Source organism: Hemitrygon akajei, chromosome 8 (genome assembly GCF_048418815.1).
Source record: "Hemitrygon akajei chromosome 8, sHemAka1.3, whole genome shotgun sequence".
In the NCBI taxonomy this organism is placed as follows: domain Eukaryota; kingdom Metazoa; phylum Chordata; class Chondrichthyes; order Myliobatiformes; family Dasyatidae; genus Hemitrygon; species Hemitrygon akajei.
Window position 1 is genome coordinate 38393440 of NC_133131.1, and position 27567 is coordinate 38421006.

General features: G+C 44.5%; 1 protein-coding gene across 1 annotated transcript in view; it reads right to left on the reverse strand.

Moving 5' to 3' along the window:
* Positions 1 to 5439: 5439 nt before the first annotated feature.
* Positions 5440 to 27567, reverse strand: part of LOC140731813 (frizzled-9) — a 262750-nt gene continuing 240622 nt past the window's right edge. Inside the window, exon 2 of the mRNA XM_073053645.1 lies at positions 5440 to 5458. The gene's annotated coding sequence lies outside the window, so the exon portion shown is untranslated. The remainder of the gene's footprint in view (positions 5459 to 27567) is intronic.

Sequence of the window (27567 nt, forward strand, 5' to 3'; positions counted from 1 at the left end):
AAAATAAGTAACTTGAAAGCATATGGAGAAATGCTTTTCTGGAGAGTGAATTGAAAAGCAAGACATTGATAATCTTCATTAAATGTTCATTAAAGTGCAGAGAACAGCCCTGGTTTGCAGATTATTAAGGTAATGTAAAGTCCTTGGGAAAGATGCATAAAGTTTACAAATATTTTAGATAGGCAAATTTGATCTGTCAAGGCTGTACTGATTTTATTGAGAAATCCAGTTCTCTACTTCTGCATTTTATCTCAAATATTTATTCAATTCCCTTTTATGGAGTCTATTTACACTACTTTATGAAGTAGCGTATTTTGAATCCTAGCCACCGGTTGCATGGATTTTAGTAATGTTTATTTACCTAGTGCCATAAAAGCATTTTCTCTGGTCATCATGTCTTCTGCCATTTGGAAAGTTTTTATTCATCTTACTTAATCCCTTCGGTTTTAATAAATTCTATCAAGGCATCTCTAAGGAACTCAACTACACCTGCTTCTGTCTATTCATGTAACGGTAATCCCTCATCTTTCGACTGATTCCTGTAAATCTGATTTTGTTACCTTAATCTCGCGTTCCTGGTATGTGTACCCAGAATTTGACACAATACACCTGCTGAAGCAAAAACAGTTTTTTGCAGAGTTGGGTAAAAAATTTCCACTTGCTTTATCCTGACCTGCGGTCTTCGTAGATTTCAAAGTTCAAAGTAAATTTATTATTGAAATGTGTATGTTTGTGTCTGTGTATGTGTAAAGTCAGTCCATAGGTTTTGGGAACAGTTCAGTGTTGGAGTGAGACAAGTTATTCTCCCTGGTTCAAGAGCCTGATGACTGAGGAGTAATAGCTGCTCCTGAATTTGGTGGTATAGGTTCTGAAGCTCCTGTGCCGCCTCCTTGATGGTAGCAGCAACAAGGACATGTGGCCTAGACGATGGATTCTGCTTTTCCTGCCGTGGTGCTCCATGTAGATGTGTTAAGTGGTGGGAAGGGCTTTACCCAGGATGGATGGGCTGTATCCACTACTTTTTGGGCTTTTCCGTTCAAGGCATTGGTGTTTCCATTCCAGGCTGTGATGCAACCAGTCAATATACTCTTCACAAGTTTGTTGAAGTTTTAGATGACGTCAAGACTTCGCAATTTTGCCGTGCTTTTTTCGTAATAGTGTTGGACCCAGGACAGATCCTGTGAAATGTTAACGCCAACAAATTTAAAGTTGCTGGCCCTCTCCATCTCTGATCCCCTGATGAGGATGGGCTCATACACCTCTGTTGTCAATATTCAGCTCTTTGGTGTTGCTGGTGAGAGGTTTTGCATAATCCTCCTGGCTAGAGATCTGTTTTTGATCCCATTCAAAATTTTACCACTCGATATCTATCATCTCTCATTCTTCCTGCAAAAAATATTATCTTGCACATTTTTATCTTCAATTTCATTTGCTGTGTATTTGCTGTTCCTTTACCTATTCATGTTATTTGAAATACGAGGGGCGATTGATAAGTTAGTGGCCTAAGGTTGAAGTAGATGAGTTATTAACTTAAAACTAGCTGTATAATCACTCAGTGTTGAACTGCACGTGCAAGTAAAGAGAACTGTATCTCCTACCTTAGGCCATGAACTTATCAATTACCCCTGCTGTGGACCATTTCTGGAGGTCCAAGATGCTGATTTCTACAAAGAAGGGATCCGTATGCTCCACAGCCACTGGACTAAATGTGTAAATGTAGGAGGGGACTATGTTGAAAAATAAATGTGCTAGGTTTTCTAAGATTGATGCCTACCTTAGGTCACGAACTTATCAATCACCCTTCATACATAAGAAAGAAATGAAATAAGTAATTTGGCCCTTTAAGCTTTCTATTGATCAACAAAACGGCTGATTTTCTTTATTAGGACTGGGAAACAAAGTATTTTTTTAAATGCAAGGAAAGTTGGGAGGGAGAACAAAGCAGAGTCTGTGAAGACAAGGAAAAAGACATGGGGTTTAGATAGATAGATAGATACTTTATTCATCCCCATGGGGAAATTCAACTTTTCTTCCAATGTCCCATACACTTGTAGCAAAACTAATAACATACAATACCCAACCCAGTAACCCAGTTTAGTTTATAGTGAAAGTGTTGAGGGGCATTGTAAACAAGAAAAATTCAAGCATCTGAAATTGTAAGGAAAAAATACACCCGCAGATTCTAGAAAAGTAAATTGCAAATGCTGGAACTGCTGATTAACTAATGCTGTGGAATTTGGTGCCGTCCATTGTCAAAAGATGGTTAAATTGACAGGAAACTGGTAGCTCATGGCCACCTTGACTGAATAATGTTCTTTTTAAATATATCCTTCATGTAGAGGAGATCTCATCAACAGCAAATGCAATATTCTGAACTGTAAAAAGTGCAATCAAATTGCAGCCTCACCTGGATTGGTTTTGGGACCATGGCAAGCTGGAAGGGAGGAGGTGAAGTGACAAGTGCATGGCAAGGGAACTGGAGGAGTTGGAAGACAACTAAGGCCATGCCAGAGGCAGAACTCCTTTTTAAATGCAAAAAGGTGGTGAAGAGTCTGAAATGGACCAGAAGTGCTGGATGTACTCACCAGTTTGGGTAGAGCATGTCAGGACCTGACAGTGGACCTGGTTGCTTAAAATTTATGTTGACCAACTGCCTGAAATATTCAGGGTCATCTTAAACCCCTCTCTTCTGTGCTCTGAAGTTTCCACCTGCTTCAAGATATCAATTATATTGATCTCCAAGAAGATCAGGATGACCTGCATCAACAATTACCATCTGGTGGCACTTAACACCCACTGTAATGAAGTGCTGAAAGAGTTTGATTATAGCTCAAATCAACTTCTGCCTTAATGATGACCTGGACCCACTTTAACTCACCTATAACTACAATAGGTCTATTGTAGAAGCTATCTTGCTGGTTCTCCACTCTGCTGTGGACCACCTGGAAAATCATTGGGCTGTTGTTTATTTAATCATCCTCAAAGTATCAAATTCCAAGATCTGGGGCTTCTATGCCTTCCTCTGCAATTGGATTCTCAACTTCCTTGCTGTAGATGGGAAACAACATCACACTGACCAACAACACAGTGTGTTGTAGCTGTGTGCTTAGAACCGAGATCTACTCTCTCTATGCCCACAACTGAGTGGCTAAGCATAGCTCCAACACTGCCAGTTTGCCAACAGCAACACTGTTGTCAGCAGACTCATGGGTGACGATGAAGCTATATAGAAGAGTGAGGTGGGTCAGCTGGTAGAGTAGTGTTGTCACAACAGCATAGCACCCAATGTGGCAGAAGCAAGGAACTGATCTTGAACTTTAAGGAGGAGAAATCGGACAAGCAAGCACCAGTCTTGATGGGAGGGTCTGTGATGGAAAGGGTGAGCAGCCTCAAATTGTTGGGTGAATCTTTCCTGGGCCCAACATATAGATAAAGGTGGTGCAACTCAAGTCTTTCAGAAGTTTAAGGTGCTGAAGTGTGTCATTGAAGACTCAAGCAGCCATTCACAGAAGTACCGTGCAAAGCATTCTGGGTGCATGGTGGTCTGATAGAGAACTTCCAATATACAGGAATGCAAGAAACTTCAGAGAATGATGGACTTAGCCAGTTCAATCATAGGTGCAGCTCTCCCACCATAGAGGATGTTAATAGAGGCAATGTCTCAGGACTCCCACCATCTGGGCCAAGTCTTCTCGATACTAGCAGGAGATACAGGAACCTGAAGACCCATGTCTCAAGGTTCAACACAGCTACTTCCCCACTGTCAACCAGGTTCTTGAACCTAACTGAGAAACTGTAATGCTACCTTGGGCTATATATGTATATTTTCACTCAGTATAGCACCAGTGTCATTATGTCTAAGTTGCACTCAGTAGCCACTTTATTAGGTACATCCACTTGTTAAATCACATATCCAATCAGCCAATCATGTGGCAGAAACTCACTGCATAAAATAATGCAGGCATGACATGACCAAGAGGTTCATTGTTCAGACCAAACATCAGAATGAGGAAGAAATGTGATCTAAGTAATTTTAACCATGGAATAATATTTCATGCCAGAGAAGGTGGTTTGAGTATCTCAGAAACTGCTGATCCCCTGGGATTTCTGTGCACAACCGTCTTTAGAGTTTACAGAGAATGGCGTGAAAACAAAAAAAAACATCCAGTAAGCCACTCTTGTGGGCAAAAATACCTTGTTAATGAGAGAAGTCAGAGGAGAAAGTTCATTCTGATTGAAACTGACAGGAAGGCGACAGTAGCCATGCATTTCAACAGTAGTGTGCAGAAGAGCATCTAAATGTATAACACATTGAACCTTGAAGTGGATGGATGGGTTACAGCAACAGAAGACCATGAGCACCCACTCAGTGGCCACCTTAGGTACAGGACATACCTAATGCTGTGGCCACTGAGTGATTGCCTAATTTATGTCCATTTGTCTATGTTAACATGTCTATCACTTTTCTGTGCTGCTGCTACCCCCCAAAAAAATGTGGCATTTACACCCTGTCTATGTGCCCATGATAGAAATAAACATGAACTTGGAGATGAAGACAGTGATGTGTCTGAGGGAGGTATTGCATTGAAAGTATTACGAATAAATCTGTTGACTGTTTAGACCGATGAGGTGTTGCTGAGCACAACTTTGTTCAGGTGGAAGGAGAATGGCGCAGTTAAAAGTCCTACCATTACTGTGGTGGGAGCCAGTGCAGGAATCTGTGGCTCCAGTAGATCTTTGTTAAAGGTATTGAAGGATCTGGAGAAAAGACGTATAAATGGATTTAAGATACAGCCATACATAAAAACAGAACCTACTGGAAACAACATGTCAGGCAGCAACTGAGGAAAGAGAAACTTTAATGTTTTAAGTCCAGACCTCTTCGTCAGAACTGACAAAGCCAGAAATTAGTTTGATCCTAAACTACTTCATTTCTCTCTTCCTCATTTTTGTAATTTACTATCAGAATTTTTTTTGTCATTTATGTACTTTTACTATATTCTAACATCACCTTCTGCTTTGTGTGTGCTTATTCCTCACCCCTTCTCTCCCTTTCCTCTGATGTTCCCATCCTACTTCTAGGCTTGTTTAAACTTAAGCAATTGCACAGGCAATCCCCCCTGCCAGGATGTTGGTTCTGGCCCTGCAGAGGTGTAGCTACTACAATTTACACTGGTCCTATCAGCCCAAAATATTGTTCCAGTGCCTTCGAAATCTAAAACCCTCTTGCACCATCCATCTCTTCATCTGCATACTTGCCTGCTCTATACACCCATTTTGGTAGAATCAAGCACAAGATCCTGATATTACAATCTTTGTGGACCTGCTGTTTTTTAAAAATTTTCTGAGTTCCCTAAACTTTGTCTGCAGGATGTTACCATTTTTCTCACCTGTTTAATGGGTGCCAGTACCTCTGGCTGTTCACCCTCCTCTTTCAGAATGCTGTTCTTCCTTGATCCTGCAATGGGAGACAGCATTATTGCTTGGCGCACACATCTCTCACCAGACGAATGCCTGTCATAATGTTATGCAGCGTTTTCCTTGACCTCTCCGCTTTAGGGAAGTGCAGACCACCTCCTCCACTCTTGCCACACCAGAATCTCTATTCCTGGTATCCTAGTAACTTCCTTCTCTGTGCTTTGCTACAGTTCCTGAAGTATGCAGCCCACTGCCTGCTCGGTCTTCCAGTGATATGTAAATGTCCTGTCGAAGGGTCTTGAGCCAGAATGTCGACTACTTTTTTCCCATAGATGGCAATTTGTGTGTGTGTGTGTGTGTGTGTGTGTGTTGCTTGGATTTCCAGCATCTGCAGATATTCTTGTGTAAACATTTTGCATCAGTTCCTTGCTTTTGTATTCAATGCTTTACAAATCCAAGAATGCCACGCTTTCTTAAATGACTCATTAATTCATCCTGTAATTGTCCAAATTTGCACTCTGAAACAGTGTCTGTTGCAAAGGTTTAGACTGGAGTCAGGAAGAGATACAACTCAAAAACTCCCTCACTCCCTCTAGATTCGCACAACCACCAAACATCCTTTGTTTTAACACTGATCTGACCTTATTTTATTCTCTCAACTTCCCTGTCACCTTCCTCCAGATTCTGGGATGCAACTGCAATTTAGAGTAGGACCAATTCTATTAGTCGTGTTTCCCCATTCCGTTGTACTATTGCAGTATGTTCTCTCACACATCATTTTCTCCACTATCCCCCCTTAAACCAGGCAGTTTACAGTCATTATTAAACAAACCAGCACCCTTCTGGGATGTGGGAGGAAGCCAGGGAACATGGGGGAAATCTACACTGGGATAGGGGGAATGTGCAGACACTACAAGTGTGAGACCCAAGATCAGCATCAAACTCATACAAAGTAAATTTGATTATCAAAGTACATATATGTCACCATATACAACCCTGAGATTCATTTTCTTCATCAAAACTATAGAGTAACAACCACAATAGGACCGATGAAAGACAAACCTGAGTGCAGAAGATGACACACTGCAAATGCAAATATAAATAAATAGCAATATATTACAAGAACATGAAATAACAAGGTAAAGAGTCTTTAAAGTGAGATAATTGGTTGTGGGAACATCTCAATGATGGGGCAAATGAGTGTGGTTTTCCTCTTTTGTTCAAGAGCCTGATGGTTGAGGATGGTAACTGTCCTTGAACCTGGTGGTGTGAGTCTTGAAGCTCTTGTACCTTCTACCAGACGGTAACAGTGAGAAGAGAGCATGACCTGGGTGATGAGGATCTCTGATGATGGATGCTGCTTTCCTATGACAACGTTTCATGTAGATATGCTCAATGATTTGGAGGCCTGTGCAAATGTGAATGTTCTATTACAATGACTGAAATGATCTTATCAAAAATTAGAGGCTGCATGCTTTTGGAACAAGCTACAGGAATCAATATAAACACTTGTTTTTGTTCGGATATTACGCTTCTACCCAAATTGTTGACAATTCGTTCCCTCTCACTGATGATACTCAGCCTGCTGAGTTCCTCCAGCAGACTTTTCAATTTTGTTTAGACCTGCAGCCTCAAGAAAAGGAATGGAGGCACAATCTTGAACCAGCATTTCTCTGGCAAACCAATGTGTAGCTCAGAGTTCTAGAATAAAATTATTATCAAAGCATATATATGTGTGCCATCTTGTAGATTTATGTATGATTTTTCATAAAGTTCTATTATATTTTATTCTTTTTTTTCCCCTGAAAATGCCTGCAAGAAAATTAATCTCAAAGTATTGTGCAAGGGGGTTGAGGGGGTTTGGGTTTTGCGAGTTTTTTCTTTTTCTTTTCATGCGGGGGGGTAATTGATATTTTAACTACTTCTGTGGTTTATGGCTATCTGGAGGACAAATCTCGGTTATATTCTTCATATTTTGATAATAAAATGAACCTTTGAATATGTTACCATGTGCAACTTCGAGGTTTCAGGATAAAAAGGAATACAATACAATAGTTTACAAAAATCTACGTATAAAGCTACACGATGGCGCTGCAAGCAACTCACAAAACTATTAGATTTACTTCTGAACTACAATCATTTCAATCCACAGCATGCAATTTCCCTTTAAGAAATGTACTTTTGAGCCATCTAAACAAACTAGCAATTTTACGATCTCTTGAAGGATTTGGTGAACTCGACTCTTGAGAACGCAGTTGCAGCCAACACTGATGGCAGGTGCTGTGTCAAGGCCCAAGAGTGGAAAATACACCCGTGCTCAGCTCCATTACTCCGCACTGATCAAAGTGACTGACCCGATCAAAGTGTCGAGGCCCGAGAACAGAAAATAAACTGGAGTTCAGCAGCATCTGCCTGCTTTTGACCCATCTCCTCTTCTCGCTACTGCCATTGGGTGACGGGTGCAGGAGTCTTGGTCCCACTCCACTAGTTTTGGGAGCTGTTTTTCTCTGCAGACATCGGGCTCCTGGACTGGGTTCACTTGCCTCTGCTGAACTGACCTTGCAGCTGTGGACTCACTTTCAGGGACTCTGAAGCTCACGTTCTAATGTATTCCAGGCAGCATTTATGGAAAAGAGTAACCAGTGAACGTTTCCGGCCAAGGGTCTCAGCCCGAAACATCAACTATTTACTCTTTTCCGTAGATGCTGCCTGGCCTACTGAGTTCCTCCAGCATTTTGTGTGAGTTGCTTCGGATTTCCAGCATCTGCAGATTTTCTCCTGTTTGTGTTCTATGTATAATTTGCTTATTTTTTAAAATTATTGTTGCATGATTTGCCCCCTTTTTTCACATTGGCTACTTGTTGGTCTTTGTTTTGTGTGCTTTTTCATGGAATTCTCTTGTTTCTTTGTTTTGTGGGTGACTGCAAGAAGATGAATCTCAACAGACAATAGGTGCAGGAGTAGGCCCTTCGGCCCTTCGAGCCAGCACCGCCATTCAATGTGATCATGGCTGATCATCCACAATCAGTACCCCGTTCCTGCCTTCTCCTCATATCCCTTGACTCCGCTATCTTTAAGAGCTCTATCTAACTCTTTCTTGAGAGCATCCAGAGAATTGGCCTCCACTGCCTTCTGAGACAGAGCATTCCGTAGATCCACAACTCTCTGGGTGAAAAAGTTTTTCCTCAACTCTGTTCTAAATGTCCTACCCCTTATTCTTAAACTGTGGCCTCTGGTTCTGGACTCCCCCAACATTGAGAACATGTCCAATCCCTTAATAATCTTATATGAATCTCAAGTTTGTATGTAGTATGCATACTTCGATAATAAATTTGAACTGAAACAAAGACTGATAAACAACATGTGCAAAAGATGACCTGTGCAAATAAAAATAATACTAACAGTGTGAGTCTGTGAGTTGCATCACAGAATCAATTCATACTACTGGTGACAGCTTCAACCTCTCTTTAGCTGTATGAGGTATCCACCTGCTTCAAGTAGGCTTCATTAAACAGGTCCCCAAGAGCATGGTAACTTGCCTCCAAGGCTATCGTCCAGTAGCACTTACTATACGTGCACTGTGATGAAGTGCTTTGAGAGGTTGGTCATGAAGCATATCAGACTCCTCTTGAAGAGAGAGTTGGATCCACTCCAATCTGCCTACTGTCACAAAAGGTCAAAGGCAGATGCCATTTAATTGGCCCTTTGCTCAGCTCTGGAACACCGGGACATTGAAGCTCATGTCAGAATATTCTTCACTGTCCACAACTCAACACTCTCATCCCTTCGAATCTTATCACTAAGCTCCAAGATCTGAGCCACGGTATCTCCCTGTGCAATTGAATCTTTGATTTCCTCACTGGCAGATCCCAGTTAGTGTGGCTTGGCACCAACACCACCTCCATGCTCACCATCAGCAGAAGTGCACCACAAAGCTTTGCCTTAGCGCCCTGTCTATTGGCTTTATACATGATTGTGTGGCTAAGTTCAGCTCAATGCCATATATAAGCTTGCTGGCAACACTGCTGTTGCTTGAATCAAAGGTGGTGATGAAGGAGGGAGATTGGAAAATGTAGTTGAGTAGTGCCACAACAATAACCTCTCACTCAAAATCAGAACTGATTATCAACTACAGGAGGAAGAAGCTGGAGTCCATGAGCCAGCCCACGCTAGGGGACGAGAGGAGGCCTTAAATTCCTTGGTGTCAATGTGTAGGAATAAATACCTGACTTGGGAATGAATCCTGAATATAAGCCACCACCCACCTATTGCAAGGCTCTCAGCAGTTTTCACAGACCTGAGGCATGAGATGTGATGTCCACTGAAATACCCACTGTCTGACTGGGATCCATCTCTACCCAAAATGCTGGAGAAGCTCAGCAGGTCAGGCAGCATCTGTGGCTTGTTTATTCACTTCCATAGTTGCTGCATGACCTGCTGAGTTCCTCCAGCATTTTGTATGTGTGTCGCTCGGATTTCCAGCATCTGCAGAATTTCTTGTGCCCCTCTCTACTGGATGTAAAAGATCCTCAAAACAATTCCACCGACAGCTCCCTGTGTCCTTCGCTTTTCAATGTTTCCCACTGAGTTCTCCATGGAAACAAAAATGTATTGATCTTGGGAGAAGATTTTGAGGGTCATTTCCTCCTTTTTGATAAATGTAGTACCTTTCCTGTGTTTTTGTTGTTTCTGGGAAGTATTGGTTCTGTGTTGTGTGGATGTTCCCTGTGGTCTTGAGACTCCCGCTAGTTTGAATAACGCTCCTGAACGTGATTGATAGTGAGTAAAAACAATACTTCAGGGGCTATAACCAAAATAAACAGGAGCCGAAATTTACTAGCATAACAAGTGCCTGGTGCCATGAAGTGTGAAACAGATTGACCTTTTTAAAGGCAGTAAAAATGACATGACCTCATTCTAAGCCAAGATAAATGGGATAATATCTATTTGAAAGGCCTTGTCCTGGCCCTGGATTTGGAAGCAGGACTTCTCACACCTGTGGGCAGCCATAAAGTTATTTGTTAATTGCAGAGCAAACACATGCAGACTGCTCACAGTGTTAGCAACAAAAGGCAGTAACAACTTTGGGGGAAGGGGTAGTGTGTTGTCATTGGGTGAGCCCGATGAGATGACTTTCACTGAACCTGTTGCAGCGTTTCTTCCAGAGGCCGAAAACTGGCTCCATGCAATGCTGGAACACAAGAGATTGTGCAGATGCTGGGAACCTTTTATAACAAACACAAAGTGCTGGAGGAACTCAGCAGGTCAGTAGCATCTATGGAGAGAAGTAAACAGTCCCTATATTGGGACTGCATGCTGAAAACTGGTTGCTCAGTGCATACTGGGACACTTTGGCGGTGAAGAAGTACGACAGGAGGCTCTGAGCGGAGGAGTTTGTTCACCTGCAACTCGGGCACCTGTTACCACCTCATCGTTCTGCGCTGCCTGCATGAAGAGAAGGCAGTTTTGCCTGAGAATCTCCTCTTGTTGGGGGGTGGGAAGTGGGAGCACTTTGAATATGGAGACACGAGACTAGATGCCTGTATCTGAGGCAACCTGCCGAACGGGATGAACTCAGTGAGTCAGGCAGCATCTATGGAGGGAATTGCAGAGTTGGCATTTCAAATCCAGAGAGAAGGTCTCAAAACATTGTCTGTTTCCCTCCGCAGATGCTGCCTGCCCTGCAGAATTCCTCCAGCCTTTTGTGTATCACTCTGAATGTGAGTGGGAGTCTTACAGTTTTACAGCTGCTGCCCAGGAAGAGAGGGATTGTCTCACTGAACCCGACAGCATTGGCTATGATTATCCCGACCCAGATTATGGGATCAGGACAATATTCCTTCCTTCTCCAGTCACTGTGCACAGGCTCTTTGAATGGGATCTCTCAAGGTTCAGTACCGTATTGTGTATGAGAGCCCCTTTCTCAAACTTGGCCAGTGGCAGAGAATGCACAGACATGGGTTTTTACTTGCTGCTAATGCAATTCTGCTGGGCATCACTCTGCCAGTCCCAGATAGGATTGGTACCTCTACCTCAAGCAAAGGTTCCCCTTGCAAAGTCCTTATCATAAACCATTGATAGCAGAGAGCCGTCAGTAATGGAACACAGAAATCCACAGCACACTACAGGCCCTTCGGCCCACAATGTTGTGCTGACCATGAAACCTACTCTAGAAACTGCCTAGAATTTCCCTAGCGCATAGCCCTCTATTTTTCTAAGCTCCTTGTCCTTATTTTAAGAGGCTCTTAAAAGACCCGATTGTATCCGCTTCCACCGCCACCACTGGCAGTGTATTCCACGCACCCACCACTCTCTGTGTGAAAATAAATACACATAAAGGAACTTAACCCTTTGCAAAGTGCAGGGCTTCAGCAAGTGCCCTCAGATCAGGCTCTGCCAGTGAAGAGAACTGAGTCAATGTCATTGCTGGATGACTGATCAAACGTGGCCAGTTCTGAAACAGGCAGAGAACGTGAACGTGAACTTGGAGAATACCATATGTTTGTAATGCATTATTGATGCTAAGCCGTCCCCGAGACTAAGACAGAGAAACCTAGTAAGGCCAAAATCAGAAATGAACTGCATGGAAGTGGTAGCCAGATTGACTGTTTCCAGTTTCCTGGTCCCAACCAGCTCATCTTCACCAGGTATGTATAGTCCCTCTTTACCCACAGCACAGTAGTCAAAAGAGGCTCTGCATCTTTCGTGAACAGAGGCACAAACAGTTCCCTTCCACCAAGAACTCATTTCCATGTGGAGCAAATTACTCTTCAACTGCACACTCGTTCTCCAGATAAAAGCTGTAGCCATGGGAAGTCACAAAGGCCTAACCCACACCTGATGACACACATGGTATGGTATTTGTGTCAAAGTTACCACTCCCTCTATTCTTTCCCAACTGCATTGGTGGCACTTCCTGCTTTATACAGAACTTAAAATTCATTACTTTCTTCACTTTGATTCTTCTCTCCCTTGATATATCTGTCTCCCCCTCTCTCTCTCCCCCTCTCTCTCCCTTCTCTCTCCCCTCTCTCTCCCCTCTCTCTCCCCTCTCTCTCCCCTCTCTCTCCCCTCTCTCCCCCTCTCTCCTCCTCTCTCCCCCTCTCCCCCCCACCCCCCTCTCTCTCCCCCCCTTCAGGAAAAGGCTGACAAAAAACACCTGTAAGAAATGCAGCAAATTCTCCACCTTCAGGTCACGTGTTCTCCACTCGTCACCGTGAGCTACAGAGGCTCAGTTTCTCCCATTCTTTGAGCCCACAGTTTTTTTACAGATATCTTGATCATACATCCTCCCACCTGGTTCCCCATTTTGTATTTGCCCATGTCCTGAAATGAGAATTTCCTCTGAACTGTCATTTCTTAAACTGAACCATGGCTTCCACTCTTCCCTGGTGGATAAAGCCCTTGACCTTATCTCGTCAATTTAGTCATATAGTCACAGAGAAGTACAGCACAGAAACAGGCCCTTTGGCCCATCTAGTCTGTGCTGAACCATTTAATCCACCTAGTCCCATTGACCTGCCCTCCATACCCCTGGCCATAAAATTTCTTGCAACTCTCCTCAATACAGGAGAAGAATATAATTTCCCCTGCCCATTCCCCACCCCCAGTCCTCACTTCCCACTCCACCAGGCTCACATCCCTTCCAACCTCCTCCAAGAAGTTTCCACCGCCAGAAGCAACAATCTCCTTCCCTCCCCGTTCAGTACTGACAGGGGCCATTCCCTTTGCAACTCGCTGGGAAGTTTAACTTCCGGTTTAAGATGGCACTACTGAAGGTGGGCGACAGCTTACTGGTGGTTTACAAAGCAAGAAACACGACTAAGTACTGTATTAATAATGATTCTTAACGTGGTAAGTTGTAAACAATCACCACAAATGATGAAGGGACAAGTGAAGACGAGGCTGGTCTGAGGGTCGAGGTGTGCGGGTGTGAGATGGAGTTGGGGTGTAGTCGAGACGCATTCGAGTGGCTGGAGCGAGGTCAAGGCAAGTTTGAGGCGAAGTAGGAGTCAGAGAGAGCAGAACGGAGAAAAGTTGGAGCGGAGTTATTTCGGAGCCCGTCCACCTGAACCGGGAGTGAGGTTGGATTGATCTAAGTGCTGGAATGAATTAGAAAGGTTGAACACGGGGCCTAGGCCCAGGTCGCATTGCTGTTGTGGGGCCCAGTGCTTAGAGAATTCAAACGCCAGGCCAGAATGATTGAAGAAGCAGGGTGTCTGGACCAGAGGCGAGTGGCAGGACTGGTTCCGCTCCGCGATGTTTTACTCTGCTCTCCTCAGCGCTGAGGGTGAGGCTGTGCCGTGCCCCGTCTGCTCCGGGCTTAGTGTCCGCGAGCTTCGCAGTGATTTACCTCGGTGTGTGAAGAACAGAGACCAAGTCTGTGGGTTTACTCCAGGCTTCCTGTTTATGGGCTCAGTTTCGTTCTGAATGCTGATGTTTTATTGTTAGCAAGAATTATGTTTGTTTTCTCTCTCTCTGCACATTGGGTGTTGGTCTCTTTTTTAAAATTGGGTTCTTTCAGGTATCTTATTTTGTGGCTGCCTGTAAGCAGATGAATGTCAAGGTTGTATAATGTACACATACTTTGATTTAAAGAAAAATGTACTTTGAACTTAGAAATTTTTGAGTTGATACACTTCTATCTCTTAGACCAGAATGTTGTGGGTTGAAGTCCCACTCCAGTGACTTCAGAACAACATCTGGTATGACATGTTAAATCAAGGGCAACTTGTCCCACCTCAGGATATCATTATATTGCCTTGAAGAAAGCAGGTTAATTTTGAACTATGGAGAATGCAGATGCTGGAACCTGGAGCAAATAACCCACTGGAAGAACCCAGCGGGTCAAGCAGCATCTGTAGAAGTAAAGGAAATGGTGGCATTTCGGTTAAAATCCTGCATCAGGTCCCGAGTTCGTCCAGCAGATTGTTAATTCAGAATCTGTTCCCTGGCTGCTGATGATGTCTCAGGCAACTGACATTGTCAAAGTTTGAAGTCTAAAGTATTCCACTCTCTGTGTAAAAGTAACTGAAGCATCCACCCGATGGGTACACGTTCTCGTGTTGGCATTGGTCTTTCCAAGATCCAAACATTGGCACAGTGAACCTGTGGGTAAGATTTGTCCAGATCATTTAACTACATACGGTATATGTCACCATATACTACCTTCAGGTTAATTTTCTTGCAAGCATTCACAGTAAAACATAGAAGTACAATTGAATCAATGAAAATTACACACAAAGACTGACAGACACTAATCTGCAAAATAAGACAAGCTGAAAAATAATAATTTACACAGCTTGCTCCTATATGCGGATTCGTCACCACCTCTGATTTGGCTGACAACAGCAAGTGTTATCAGCAAACTTAAACTGGAGCTGTACTTAGCAACACAGTCATACTGTAAGTGTAAAGCATGTAGATCAGGGGGCTAAGCACACAGCCTGGTGGTGCAGCTCTACCGATGGAGATTGTGGAGGAGATGTTGTTGCCAATCTGATCTGCAAGTGATAAAAGCGAGGATCCTGTTGCACAAAGGAGGCCTAGACTTGAGCATGCTGAAACATCTCTTGCCACAGATCCCACTTGACCTGCTGAGTATTTCAGACTTCCAGCGTCTGCAGGTTGGTTTGATTTTCAACCAAGATTATTTGTTCATCGCCACATTATTGTTTGTGAGGTCTCGAAGGTTACATGCCAAGTTTGCTGTACAACGCTAATGACAATTTCCAAAAAGAATTCCCTGTAAAGTGCTTTGGAACATTTTAAGAGGTGGAGTTCATTCAAGCATTGAATGCATTTGCAGGACATTGAAAATGAATACAAGACCATAAGACATAGGAGCAGAATTAGGCCATTTGGTCCATTGAGTCTTTACCATTCGATTATGGCTCATTTGTTTTCCCTCTCAACCCCATTCTCTTGCCTCCTCCTGTAAGCCTTGACACCCTTCGCAGTCACGGGGAAAACCTGAGCTCCACTCAAACAGTTCCCAAAGGTGAGCTCGTACCTAGGTGCCCTGTGGTGATGAGTGCTGGGGCTGCTCCTCTTCACACTCATTGTTAAATGATCTGGACAAATCTTACCCACACGTTCACTGTGCCAATGTTTGGATCTTGGAAAGACCAATGCCAACACGAGAACGTGTACCCATCGGGTGGATGCTTCAGTTACTTTTACACAGAGAGTGGTAAGTGCATGAAACACCCTGGTGGTAGAGCTAGATACATTAGGGTCATTTAAGAAACTTACATAGATGATAGGAAAATGGAGGGTTATGTGAAAGGGAAGGGTTAGATTGATCTTAGAATAGGTTAAAAGATTGGCACAACATCTTGGGCCAATGGGCCTGTGCTATGCTGCTATATGCTATGTTATGTCTTCTAATACTGTTGGCCAGCGGCTGATCCCTGTCCCCGCTGGAAAGTTCTGTGGTTTAAACTTCTCAAGTTTGTGTTTACGTTCAAGACCTCTGCCTTATTATTTTGGCTTATTTCCCTTCCTCCGCAGTGATGCAAGACTGAGGATAACTTGCTCCCACCCTGGTTTTGTGGGTTCTGCAAAAGTTGCTATGGGAACCAGGCTCTTTCATAGATGAGCAGGGGTTGCTGACTCAGGGGAGGGGGGTGTGGGTAAATTGAGAGGTGGCACAGTCCTGATTTGGTGTTTCTACGTGCTCCAGATGCGTTGGCTCGAGGTTCTCAGCGCCATCCTGAATGTTCATTTTCCTCAGGCCAGAGGTTCCCAGCAGTCAGTGCAGAAGATGTATTTCTTAAAGGAGGTCTTAGCTGCATCATCGAATCTATTCCTCCATCTGCCTGATCAGTGCTGTTGGAACAGTGTGCCTGTTTGGAGAGTCTAGTGCTCGGCATGTTAATAAAGAGACATGAATGACACAGCCTGCTCCACGTGGATGACTGGGGCCTCTGAGCTGCAGAGACTGCAGATGCTAGATTCTGGAGTAACAAACAATCTGCAGGTCGTATCAGGCATCAAATCCTGATGCGGGGTTTCAACTGGAAATGTCAATGATTCCTTTCCTCCCACAGATGCTGCCTGACCTGTTGAGTTCCTCCAGCATTTTGTGTGTGTTGGACGTTCTGCTCTCCACTCTCTCCACATTAATCCCAACATCAGCATCAAACCCACAGATGAGGGTGTCGCTGTCGTAGTCTGATGGACTGACCTTACCCTGCCGAGGCCTGGCTGCAATTGTCGGCCACTTCCTCTTACTTACCCCTCGAACAGGACCCCACTAAGGAGCACCGGGCCATTGCCTCCCACACCATCACCGGTCTTATTAACTCTAGCCATCTCCCGTCCACTGCCACTAACCTCATTATTCCCTCACCCTGCACCTCCCGTTTCTACCTCCTACCCAAGTTCCATAAACCTGCCAGTACCTGCTGGTTCCTGCCCCACTGAACTTGTATTTGCAACCTGCATACCTCAACTCAGTCTTAACCTCCCTGGTTCAGTCCCTATCTATCTACATCCATGACACTTTACATGCTCTTGATCTTTTCGATGATTTCTAGTTCCCTAGCCCCATCGTCTTATTTTCAATATGGATGTCCAGTCCCTATATACCTCCATCTCTCACCAGGAATGCCTCAAAACTCTCTGTTTCTTTCTGGACACCAGACCCAACCAGCTCCCCTCCAGCACCACTCTCCTCCATCTGGTGGAACTCATCCTCGCTCTCAATAATTTCACCTTTGGCTCCTCCAACTTCCTTTCAACAAAAGGTGTAGCCATGGGCAGCTATGCCTGCCTCATTGTCGCCTACGTGGAACAGTCTGTGTTCCAAACCTACACTGGCATCACTCCCCAACTTTTCATATGCTACATCGACAACTGTATCGGTGCTGCTTTCTGCAGAGCTCATCGGCTTCATCAACTTTGCCTCCAATTTCCACCCTGCCCTCAAATTTACCCTATCCATTTCCGACACCTCCCCCTCCTTTCTCAATCTCACTGTCTCTGGAAACAGCTTATCTACTGATGTCTGTACCATCTATACCGATGCCTTACCCATTAACTTTCACAGCTACCTGGACTATACCTCTTCTCACCCTGTTAATGGTAAAAATGTCATCCCCTCCTCACAATTCCTCTGTCTCCACCGCATCAGCTCTTAGGATGAGGCTTTTCTTTCCAGAACTAAGACAATGTCCTCCTCCTTCAAAGAAAGGGGCTTCCCTTCCTCCTCTATCAATGCTGCGTAGGGTTCCTCTTGTCCTCACCTACCACCCCACCAGCCTCTATGTCCAGCACGTAATTCTCCACAACTTCCCGACCACCCCCCACCAACTTTCTGCTTTCCGCAGGGATCGCTCCCTATGCGACTCCCTTGTCCATTCATCCCTCCCCATTGACCTCCCTCCTGGCACTGATCCTTACAAGCGGAACAAGTACCACACCTGCCCCTCCACCTCCTCCCTCACTACCACTCAGGGCCCTGAACAGTCCTTCCAGGTGAGACAACACTTCACCTGTGAGTCTGTTGGGGCCACGTACTGTGTCTGATGCTCCCGGTGTGGCCTCCTGTATATTGGTGAGACCCGATGCAGATTGGGAGACCGTTTCGCTGAACACCCAAGCTCTGTCCGCCAGCAAATTTTAATTCCACGTCCCATTCCCATTTTGACGTGTCAGCCCATGGCCTCCTCCACTGTCGGGATTAGACCACACTCAGGTTGGAGGAACAATACCTTGTATTCCATCCGGGTAGCTTCCAACCTGATGGCATGAACATCGATTTCTCAAACTTCTGGTAATGCCCCCTCCCCTCTCCTTCACCATTCCCCATTCCCATTTCCCTCTCTCACCTTGTCTCCTAACCTGCCTGTCACCTCCCTCTGGTACTCCTCCCACCTTTCTTTCTTCCATGGCCCTCTGACCTCGCCTATCAGATTCCCTCTTCTCCAGCCTTGTATCTCTTTCACCAATCAACTTCCCAGCTCCCCTTCCTGGTTTCACATATCACCTTGTGGTTCTTAATCCCCTCCTTACTCCCCCACACCTTTTTACTCTGATTCCTCATCTTTTTTTCCCAGTCCTGATGAAAGGTCTCTGTCTGATACGTTGACTGTACTCTTTTCCATGCCCAGCCTGCCGGATTCTACATTCCGTTTTCTTTTCACTACCTCAATCTATTTGTGTATCGTATGATCTACCTGGGTGGTATGCAAGCAAAAGCTTTTCACTGTGTCTGTATGCATAACAATGGAAAAACAATACAAATACCAAATCTATTGCAGATAGCATTGATGCTGGTCTGCTTAACCTGCCAATGAGTCTGGGGCCATCACAGTTTTCTCGTCCATTGGTTGCGGTCTTTCCTTCAGATGCCAAGCCTTGACCTATCCATCTCCCTCTCAAAGCCTGTCTTGGCCCAAAACATGAACAGTTTATCCTCCTCCGTAGATGCAAGCCAATTAACACAATCCCATTGTTTTAATGTTTGGCTCTCACACATGCAGTCTCTAAGTCTGTGGAGCAGCCTATCACCAAAAGAACTGCAAGCTTCCTGAACTTATTTACATTTACAAGAACTGAAGCCTGGTTCTTGTTTGAATTAATATCTGCTGTATTCACCTAACTCCAGAATGCTCACTAACATACCCTCCTCTTGGCCCCTGGACAGAACTCTGTCCCAGGAAGGCCAAACTTTAAAGAGTATCTGATTAAGTGGAGCAGTTGAAAATATCCTTCACTTCAGATCCTGTCCCCAATTACGAACCTATCATGTTCCTGTGTGTATCTACATCTACCCTATCATCCCTGGTTATCTACAACGCTGCGCAGAGGTGGCAATAAAAAGTTCCAGAAAATTGATCACATCCTCCTCACCCCTTCAATCTCTGATAGTTAAAGCTATCAGTAGTTACTCTGTGGGTAGGGTCAAAGCAAGATAACTGTTTCAGGCTCACAGGCAGCAGTTCACATTCCATGCCGTGACAGAAGATTATCAGTGATCTTGAAACTCTTCTTTTTGATTGGTCTGTTGGAGGGTTTGGGTGGCTTTGATTTGAAGAGCTGCAAGGACCTTGCCCAGGTGGCGCCACCTTCTGGACAGTCCTTTTGATTGCAGACCCAGCCATTGAGTTTATGTGGTGGCGTGTTGGGGAGGAAGCATTAAGAAGAGGGACGCCTCACGTCTTAATAAGCTGGTAAGGAAGGCGGGCTCTGTCGTGGGCAAAGTACTGGAGAGTTTAACATCGGTAGCTGAGCGAAGGGCGCTGAGTAGGCTACGGTCAATTATGGAAAACTCTGAACATCCTCTACATAGCACCATCCAGAGACAGAGAAGCAGTTTCAGCGACAGGTTACTATCGATGCAATGCTCCTCAGACAGGATGAAGAGGTCAATACTCCCCAATGCCATTAGGCTTTACAATTCAACCGCCAGGACTTAAGAACTTTTTAAAAGCTATTATTAATGCTTTTTGAGATAGTGATTTAGATGCATATCATATTTTTTACTGAGTTAAGTTTTGTATGTAATTAGTTTTGCTACAACAAGTGTATGGGACATTGGAAAAAAAGTTGAATTTCCCCATGGGGATGAATAAAGTATCTATCTATCTATCTATCTATCTCCTGGGGTGGGGTGGCTGGGGTGGCTGCCTGTGTGCAATTTCTCCTCTCCTTTTCGGTCTGCCTTGCCATTGAAATTGTGGAACTTGATGCCTCTGCCTTAACTCAGGTCCCTTCCCATCTATTTGCCCAAATATCTTTCTATTCTGATCTATACAACTATTTCTATCTCCAAGACCAGTCTTCACGACAGCCTATCGTTACCGTCACACTTCAAACTTTATTCCCGGTTGGCCGACACACTCTCTTTCCGCTTTGGCATTTCCGTTTACCTTCATCTGTGAGTCTGTGTCCATCAGGAGGGGTCAGATGTGAAGTAGCAGGCCGGTGTTCAGCATTTAGATTCTCTCTAATGGCACCGTTAATGGGTGGACTGCTCCCTTAATCTGCCTGTGAGGGTGACACAAGGTGAGTCATATGGTTTAATCTGAGTCCAGCGTTTCCACTGGCTGCCTCACCGAGTCTGTACCAACACAGGTGTCATTTGTCAGAAGACCCATCTGTTGTCCTAACCACCTGGGAGCGAACTCTGCCATTTTCAGCAGCTCCCTTTCCATGACTTGGTCACTCGGATGTGAGAGGACTATTTTCTCTCTGTCTGACTCTCTCCAATCAGCAATATGTTGCTGCTGTTTTGCATTGCCCCTCATTGTGTTAACCTGGTTATAATGGCTCTTCACACACCCATATAATCGTACTAAATTGGCTTTAGTGGTTTCTTCCTGTACATCCCGTTTCTGTTGTTTTATGTTCTGCTGCTCTCTTCGGTGTGTGATTTGCACACTAATTCCCTTTCTGCCGCTTACTCTCCCCTTTCTTGTGTGCCTTTGTGTGATAAGGTCCCACGTAGGATATTGGTGGGTAAAATCAGAGTTCATGGCATTGGGGGGAAGATATTGACTTGGATAGAAAACTGGTTGGCAGATAGAAAGCAAAGGGTAACGGTGAATGGGTGTTTCTCGGAATGGCAGGTGGTGACTAGTTGGGTGCCACAGGGCTCGGTATTGGGACCACAGCTGTTTACCATTTACATCAATGATTTAGATGAAGGCATTGAGAATAACATCAGCAAGTTTGCTGATGATACTAAGCTGGGTGGCAGTGTGACATGTGATGAGGATGTTAGGAGAATTCAGGGTGACTTGGATAGGCTGAGTGAGTGGGCAGATACTTGGCAGATGACGTTTAATGTGAATAAGTGTGAGGTTATCCACTTTGGGAGTAAGAACAGGAAGGCAGATTATTATCTGAATGGTGTAGAGTTAGGTAAGGGAGAAATACAAAGAGATCTAGGAGTCCTTGTTCATCAGTCACTGAAGGTGAATGAGCAAGTGCAGCAGGCAGTGAAGAAGGCTAATGGAATGCTGGCCTTTATTACAAAGGGAATTGAGTACAAAAGCAAGGAAATCCTTTTACATTTGTACAGGGCCCTTGTGAGACCACACCTGGAGTATTGCGTACAGTTTTGGTCTCCAGGGTTAAGGAAGGACATCCTGGCTGTAGAGGAAGTGCAGCGTAGATTCACGAGGTTAATTCCTGGGATGTCTGGACTGTCTTACGCAGAGAGGTTAGAGAGACTGGGCTTGTACACGCTGGAATTAAGGAGATTGAGAGGAGATCTGATTGCAACTTAGAAGATTATTAAGGGATTGGACAAGATAGAGGCAGGAAATATGTTCCAGATGCTGGGAGAGTCCAGTACCAGAGGGCATGGTTTGAGAATAAGGGGTAGGTCATTTAGGACAGAGTTAAGGAAAAACTTCTCCCAGAGAGTTGTGGGGGTCTGGAATGCACTGCCTCAGAAGGCAGTGGAGGCCAATTCTCTGGATGCTTTCAAGAAGGAGCTAGATAGGTATCTTATGGATAGGGGAATCAAGGGATATGGGGACAAGGCAGGAACCAGGTATTGATAGTAGATGATCAGCCATGATCTCAGAATGGCGGTGCAGGCTTGAAGGGCCGAATGGTCTACTTCTGCACCTATTGTCTATTGTCTTTACTCTGATCGCTCCTACCTCAGCAGGTGGCTGGACTGTTTCTAACACTTTTTGACAGTGTCTGGTCCTATCCTCGGACCTCCTGGTATAATTCTCACAAATTGTCCGGTCTTCCGCACCGGCTCTGGGCTGCCGTCTCTCTGTGGGCCATGTTGTCTGCTTTGTTGATCACGCATGTTTGCTGTCCCTATCTTGCCTGTGTGATTTCTCTTTTTCCTGAATCTATGTCTATCCCTAAGACAGTGTCTTCGTTGTTTGGGCACATCCCAAAATCCGCAGGAAGCTGCACGTCCTCAAGCCCAGGTACTTGAGGCTGACTTCCCTCTGCCCTCGTTGTTTCACCTCCTGCACCGGTAATGTAAATCGCCTCTCCAGTCGTGGGCAAGGGTAGGTCAGTTATCAATATTGATGACCCCATATCCGCTAACGTACCCCCTGCTTAAACTCTGGAGTGAATTTGTGGGTGACAAACGGAGGCTGCTGCTGGCCATTTGTCTGACCTGGATGCTGATCTCACCAGCTCTATAATCTGGTCGGCAGTTAAATTGTCAGAGAGGACACTGCTGTGGATTCTGTGGAATTTGGTGAGCGATTCTCACATATTCCTCCTTTTGTTTTTGGAACACTGCCTCCAACCATGGCTTGAGAGGCCACGGCTGCAACAAATCATCTCCATCTTTCTCCATCTTTCTACACCTGTTCTGTGCTCCCTTGCTCGGTGCCCTGGTTGCTGGCACACAAAGCAAGTTCTCTACCTCTTTACAACAGCTGCGTCCACTACAGCCAATTTATAACTTCTCCTCCCCATCCCCTGGTCCATCTCCCTGGCCCATGATACCATCATGGAGTAGGTCAACCCCAAATCTAAAGCTTCCTGTGGGATGAACTCAGGACTTTCTTCATCATTTTCAGGAAGTCTGGATCATCCCTCCCTGAATTGTCCAATCCCAAGTATTCCTCATAGGCTAGTGTTACGTACCCCGTAACTGGGTCACTTACCAGCAAAGATAGAGAGGTCCGTTGAAGTCTGATGGTACTATTTTTAACAGTATTTATTGATTAAAAATACACAAAAATAATATCAATGCAAACACACAGATCATATACGTTGTCAATACTAAATCTAAAAGTGTGGGTATAATAATAATCAATAAGAAATAAGCTGTATTGTTGTCTAGGGGATAATGAATTGTCCGATGGAAATATATAGTTCGTTCAGTTCATACAGCCTGCAGCCGTTGGGGACCCTGTGTGGCAATTGTTGGAGAGAGAGAGAGACGGGTTAAAACTTGCCCATTCCGTTTATGATGTCAGTCCTTCGAGAGTCGTTGAGAGTTGAGTTCCCCGTTGTTAGCTAAAAACTGTTTTTCCGTGGCAAAGGTCACCGATTCCAGGCAAATGGAAGCGGACGCACGTGGCCTTCCACCGGCTTTCGCTATTACGGGATCGCTAGCGTTTCTTCTGGTGTGTCTGAGGGGCTGTTCCCACAGACCCTCTTTTTATCCTGACTCACAGGGTCTCAGGTTTCAATCAGGTTGTGGATGATGCAATCCCTCCACCAACCTCCTCCTTGGTTCATTGCCTGGGGCTTTGATTGCATCGTCCAGGATGCAATACACAAGTCCGTCTCCAAGAGACAATAGCTGGTATCAATGGGTCTGCCTTTCGGAGGCCAGGACACATTCTAACCCTTTTGTGGATTCTGCATGTCTCTCTCTCATTTCCTGTGTCTTCTGAATTGACTCAATAGTGATTGTGTGATTCTCACAAAGGAGGGGACTACCCCGCACCCTTCGGCCCCTCAGAGCTGTGGTACATTTGTAACACTAGTTATTTACACTCTGCATAATCCATGGCTCTCTGATCCACTGACATCATCATTCCCCAGTTACTCACACCTCTCCCTGATCACTGCCTCGCTCCCCCCTTAAAGAAATGATAATCTCTCTCCTTTACAGGTGTTCCTGGTGTAGTTGCACTCCCTGGGCCATACTATCCCACATGTTCCTCAGACATTTTGCTCTAACCAGCACATGTAAATCCTTGGGGTGCATCTGGTGGATTTCAATCATTTCTTTGGGCTTGCGTCAAAATTCTGAATCGCCACAAGTGACTTTAATTGAGGTCAGATCAAACAACATGTGCAGGATAGTTTTTCGCAGCAAGATTTACGAGAATGTTACCTGGATTTCAGCACCTAAGTTACAGGGAAAGGCTGAGCAAGTTAGGTCTTTATTCTTTGGAGTGTAGAAGGTTGAGGAGGGACTTGATAGAAGTATTTAAGATAATGAGGGGGATATATCGAGTTGACGTGGATAGGCTTTTTCCATTGAGAGTAGGGGAGATTCAAACGAGAGGACAGGAGTTGAGAGTTAGGGGGCAAAAGTTTAAGGGTAACACGAGGAGGAATTTCTTTACTCAGAGAGTGGTAGCTGTGTGGAACGAGCTTCCAGTAGAAGTGGTAGAGGCAGGTTCGGTATTGTCATTTAAAGTAAAATTGGATAGGTATATGGACAGGAAAGGAATGGAGGGTTATGGGCTGAGTGCAGGCCAGTGGGACTAGGTGAGTGTAAGCGTCGGCACGGACTAGAAGGGCCGAGATGGCCTGTTTCCATGCTGTAATTGTTATATGGTTATAAAATGCTCTGTTCCTCCCTGGAGGTGAAGGGTTTGTGAATGGCAGTAATCAGTTTTAACGGCCGGCTTGGGTTGTTAGGATTCTCAACCTGACATTGTCTGGCCTAAATCAATATATAAACCCAACAGATACACCTGGGTATAACCTCTCTTTCAAATATCTTCACACTAAGCAAAATATAAATGATGATAAAAACTAAACAGCACATACTTAAAATCACAGAGTGTGCACTCTGCAATCTTCCACTTAGGTGCTGCTGAACTCACGATTTCTGTTACATTCCCTTGCATATAAAACTCCAAGTCCTAGGAACTTTCTCAGGGGCACAATCGAGAGCATCCTGACTGGCTGCGCCACTGCCTGGTATGGGAACTGTACTTCCCTCAATCGCAGGACTCTGCAGAGAGTGGTGCGGACAGCCCGGCACATCTGTAGATGTGAACTTCCCACTATTCAGGACATTCACAAGGACAGGTGTGTAAAAAGGGCCCGAAGGATCATTGGGGAACCGAGTCACCCCAACCACAAACTGTTCCAGCTGCTACCATCCAGGAAATGGCACCGCAGCATAAAAGCCAGGACCATCATGTTCTGGAACAGCTTCTTCCACCAGGCCTTCAGACTGAGTAATTCACACTGACACAATTGTATTTCTAAGTGATATTGACTTCTGTTGTCTATCTTACTGCACATACAATTTATTATAATTTGCACATTGCTCATTCAGATGGAGACATCACATACTTGAAGAGTAAAAATCTTTATGTTAAGAATGTAAGAAATAAAGTCAATTCAGTTCATTTCTTGTTACCAAGGTTTCAAACTTATTCAATAACACACAAACATCTCATAAACCCATATGCCCTTATACAGTTCCCTGAGTGACACATTCCTTTGGCGTCTTAAGTGTTTAGTAGCTACCTTTCGCAACTGGTGGCCCTGTTTCACCAAGTTATGTAAAACTGTCTTATACCTGGTCCCTTACACAGACATGCATGCACACATGCACCACTCTTTTATAATCTACCAATTCATCTATCCGCCACAGTATTTGGTTCTTCATTTACCTGAATAGATCTAAGTGTGGGTGCTGTTCTTAGAAAAAACTGCTCACCCTCTTAAGTTGCTGGCACACAATGGGTCATGGATGTATCCTGGATGAGCCCCCAGATGTTGTGCCTGTGTTTGAAGTCACTGGGGCTGTTGATTTAGAACTCTTTATTCAGCATAGCAAGCAGGCATCATTCTGGAGACACTCTTGGTGGAGTTTCACAAACCCAAAGGTACCTCAAATTGTTATACCCTTAAGATCAAAGGTAACAGCTGGTGATCCAGTACAATTTCAATGACATTGTTTACATCGATACTTTGGGTTAACAAATGGTTCCTTTGAGATACATAGTGGAAGCACATTGTAATTGATAAGACACCTCTGAAGGTCTAAACGCCTTTGGAAGAAATGAATTAACACAAATATTTTAAAACCTTCTGACACCCAAAATTTATGTTGTCAGGGTTGTCTCTGAGTACACAAATATGATAACTGCTCTAAAACTATTGATTACCTATACATGCGACCATTTTTGATATGCTAAGTGACAACACCTGGCTGATCTGTCAGCTTGAACTCAGGTCACAAAGGTGAAAGTAACTTAGCCATGTCGCCTGGTTTGATGCCAACCAGTTAACACATCATCATCATCGAGGAGCAGATAAGCAGGCAGATTTTAGAATGGTGCACAAAATACAAGGTAGTAGTTATGGGTGATTTCAACTTCCCTCATATTGACTGGCACCTCCTGAGTGTCAGGGGGATAGATGGGGCTGAATTTGGCAGGTGTGTTCAAGAAGGATTCCTGACACAGTATGTGGACTGGCCGACAAGAAGAGAGGCTATACTGGATCTAGTTCTGGGTAATAAACCTGGTCAGGTGACAGACCTCTTGGTGGGGGACCATTTTGGTGAGAGTGACCACAACTCCCTTAGCTTCAGCACAGCTATGGAAAGGGATAAAATCAGATGAAATGGTAAAGTGCTTAACTGGGGAAGGGCTAACTTTGAAGGGATGAGGCAGGAACTAGTGAGAGTAAATTGGAAACAGATGTTCAAAGGGGAAAGCACAGAAGTAATGTGGGAGAAGATTAGGGACCACTTGAGCTGGGTTTAGGATTGGTTTGTCCCACTGAGGCAAGGAAAAAATGGTAGGAAAAGGGAACCATGGCTGACGAAACATGTGAGGCAACTTGTCAAGAGGAAAAAGGAAGCATATGTTAGATATAAGAAGCAGGAAGTAGGAAGGGCTCATGAGAAATATAAGGTAGCCAGAAAGGAACTAAAGAAAGGACTTAGGAGAGCTCGAAGGGGGCATGAGAAGGCCTTGGCATGTAGGACTAAGGAGAACCCTTGGTATGTGAAGAACAGGAGGATGACGAGAACGAAGGAGGGACTGTTAAAGGATAAAGAAGGCAACATGTACCTGGAGGCGGAGGAGGTTGGGGAGGTCCTAAATGAATACTTTGCTCAGTATTCAGAAGTGAAAAGGATCTTGATCAGGGTGAGGTTGAAATAGAGCAGGCCTGTGTGCTGGACAATGTGGAGATTAATGAAGAAGTGCTGGATCTTCTTAAAAACATCAAGATTGATAAATCCCCAGGGCCAGATATGATACACCACAGGTTGTTGTGGGAAGTGAGAGAAGAGATCGCTGGAGCATGCTATGATCTTTGAATCCTCTTTGGCTGCAGGGGAAGTGCCAAAGCACTGGAGAATGGTAAACGTAGTTCCCTTGTTTAAAAAAGGTAATAGGGAGAAACCTGAGAACTATAGAGCGATGAGCCTTACGTCAGTGGTCTGCAAACTAACGGAAAGGATTCTTAAGGATAGGATCTATGAGCATTTGGAGAAGTACA